We start from the raw sequence: 3287 nt of genomic DNA on the forward strand, positions 1-3287 counted from the left end.
TTGGTCAATACTCTGGATGTTGTGATTGGCTCCCACAATTGCCCGTATTGATGGGGGGTAGGGATCGGATCACTGTACTCCTGTTGTCATTTCCTGTAGGCCCCTTCCCAAACTCATAAAAGCCCTCCCCTGTCTTTGTTCCGGGCTCTCTCTCCACGTGGCCAGCGGGTCAGTGGAGTCTGTGAGTCCAAGCCGTAATAAAGCCCTTTGTTTTTGCAGGCGTGACTAGGTCTCCCTGGTAGTCTCTGGTCTTTTCTTGGGGCGACATTACAAACTTGGGCACAACACTGGCACCGCTATTGAATATTAATATTTTTAAAATAAGGTACAATGCTGGGTGCTGGAAATGCTCTGCTCTGGGGCCGCTCATTGCCTAGTCCACCTAGAAACAGGCTAAGCTGCTATGCTAAAGCAAAGAGACATCTACACTGGCACGCACAGCAGCTTAAAGATGATTCACTGTATTTTTCACACAAGAGACCATTGTCAGAGGTGAGTAGTCCAGACTGCTGGGACCGCTCAGTTCTATCAGGTCAGCTGGGGACCTGGCTTCTTCCCATTTTGTTACATCATCATCCTAGGATATTTCCTTGGTTGCATGGTCAAAGCTGGGTCACAACCACCTCCACGCTTCAGCCTGGGAAAGAGAAAAAGTGGAGACCAAGCAATTTCCTTTCAAGCAAGAAACAGAAGGTGCGCCTACCCTTACTTCCTAGGACATGGACCTAGTCATGTGGTTGCATTTAGCGGCAAGGAAAGCTGGGAAATGTAGTCCTTAGCTAAGCGGCAATATGCCCAGGTAATAATAAATTGCAACTAGTAATCTGGTCAGAGAGCATTTCTTTTTTCCCCTCACACAATCTAACTTTCTTTTTAACTGATTCATGAAACAATTTTGTATCTTACAGCATTGCTCTCAGTTGTAATTGTACTGTCAGGGAAGAGAAATACCAGTTCACAGAAATTTGTGGTGAAGAGAATATCCTGTAGCAGTTTACTGTGTCATTTCGTATTCTGGGACATATTTTACTGCCCATCAGAAATGACAAGTATCATCACAATGACAATTGAGTTGATACAATTCAGCGATATGAAACTTAGTTGATATTCAAGTTTATTTTTCCCATGAGAACGTGACATTTCTGTTGACTTCTTTTTTTTTAATTAATTAATTAGTTTTTGAGAGAGAGACAGAGCACAAGTGAGGGGGAGGCAGAGAGAGAGGGAGACACCAAATCCGAAGCAGGCTCCAGGCTCCGAGCTGTCAGCACAGAGCGGGGCTCAAACGCACAAATTGTGAGATCATTACCTGACCCGGAGTCAGACGCTTAATCGACCGAGCCACCCAGGTGCCCCTCCATTGGCTTCTTGAGGCATGAGTAGAAGCTGTTCAGGTGGGAAAACAGGAAGAACATTCCAGAACACACTCATTACAGGGAGTAGGTGTGTATAATATGGGGCAGAAAGGCAGGAGAGAAATTGGAGAAATGGAGTGGAATCCGACGGGAGAGCTGACTTCGGGTAGGAACTCTCACCCTCTGAGGGCCCCGGCGGCTTTCCCAGGATCCGTCTGCAGGCTCTGCAGGGAGTGTGGGGTCCCGGCGGGTCTCATCCTGCTCACCAGAAACTGTAGAGGAGGAAAAATAATTTCCCCTCTTCCTCTCATGGGGGGTGCTTGGCTGAGACCCCTGTTTCTCTAGGCCACCTCATAAATGAATACGGTTAATTAGGTTGAAAGTTCTCCACACTGGCCACTTGGTAAGGTTTACCTGCTTGTTCAGCCTTAAAATAAAATCCCGTATAAGGTGGACCCCGTCTGACCCCAAACCCAGTCTGGCTTCTAGGTCCAACCCAGTCTGTTCCCAGACCCAGTCCGTTTTCTAATTTGGATCCAGTCCAGTTTCTAGGTCAGACCCAGTCCGTTCCCAGACCTAGTTCGGTTTTCTAACTGCGACCTAGTTTGACTCTGTGGGTTTCTGGATCCAGTCCGGAGAGAGAACTGCTCAAAGGAAGTCTGAAAGCTCGCAATGCCAGGTCCGCAGAGCCAGGACACCGAGGGACTTCCCTGCCACCTGCGGAGGCAGCGACCCAGCAGAGAGCCCGAGGGGCTGAGCAGGTACCTACGTCTGGTTGCCCTTTGCTTCTGGGAGATCTCGGAATCTCTTTCTGACCCCCAGAACTGTTAAAAGAGAAACTGAGAGTTATTCAACATTTTTGAGAGTTTATTTGAGCCCAAATCGATTCTAATTGAGCAGCCTCCAGCCTAGCAGAGAGAACGTGGGCAAAGTCCAAGTCGTTTGTGGGCAGAAGGGAGCAGGAACGAAAGAGCGGGCTGGGGCCTGGGAGGCACGTTACCTAACTATGCTGACCAGGTGACTCCTCGGCCGGCTGAAACTGGGATTCAATTAGGTGTCACAGGCTTAGCAGAAAGGATTCCGTTGGTTAGGAGCCTGTTGCCTCGCTCCTAACACCACACAACTGTAAAAGTGAGAGTTTCAAAATACAGACCTGAGCCTGGCACCTGCCTGCTTAGAACCCTCAATTCCCATTGCTCTTACGGTAGTGCGCACCCAGCTCCCTAAATGGCCCGTAGGCACCTTCATGGTTTGCTTCCTCCTCCAGCCTCCTCGCATGCCAGACTCCTCCCCAACACCCCAACCTTTCTTACTACTCCATATTTGCCAGGCTGCCCTCCAGGACAGAACGTTGCATGAGTCACACCCCGTTTCCCAGCCAGTTTCACCTGGCGAACCCTGGAAGGATGTTCACATGCGGCTTCCTCAGGAAAGCCCGCACTAAGCCCTGGCTGGGTCTCTGTCCGTAACTCCTCCCTGTAGCCGCCCTGCATGTGCCAGCTGTCACAGGTGCAGCCTTCCATTAGTTTGTGCGGTTCATTGATTAATGTCCTTATTGACAACTGCATTTCCTGTGTCATTTTCTTCCTCAGCTACATTCACCACCAGGGAAGGTAGGGGCATATGTCACACTCCTTAATCTTTTTTGAAGGGCTTAACTGGTGTCTGGTTGTGATTGAAATGGTTAGTGGATTATAAGCCCCTTTGCATAAAAGTGTGAGTTTACATATAAATAACGCAAATCTAATGATACCATATCTCCTGTGTGTGTGATCACCGTGGTCCTGGCTTATGCTATCTCTAGGTGGTTTAGGCAGCTGCCTATTAGCCTGTGAGTCACTAGACTTAGAGAAGATGTGAGTCATCCATTGGTTTATGCATGTACATGTGCATTCAAGCAACAAACGTTCATTTGATATCAGGCAGAATGGT

The 3287-nt window shown here is 48.6% G+C and overlaps 1 long non-coding RNA gene across 1 annotated transcript; it reads right to left on the reverse strand.

Moving 5' to 3' along the window:
* Positions 1-446: 446 nt before the first annotated feature.
* Positions 447-2170, reverse strand: LOC115289596. Its single transcript, XR_003907718.1, has 4 exons — positions 2125-2170; positions 1536-1627; positions 1310-1386; positions 447-637 (listed from the first exon to the last, which is right to left on the reverse strand). It is a non-coding gene; the product is annotated as an uncharacterized LOC115289596 (long non-coding RNA).
* Positions 2171-3287: the final 1117 nt, after the last annotated feature.

Source organism: Suricata suricatta, chromosome 1 (assembly GCF_006229205.1).
Source record: "Suricata suricatta isolate VVHF042 chromosome 1, meerkat_22Aug2017_6uvM2_HiC, whole genome shotgun sequence".
Taxonomy (NCBI): domain Eukaryota; kingdom Metazoa; phylum Chordata; class Mammalia; order Carnivora; family Herpestidae; genus Suricata; species Suricata suricatta.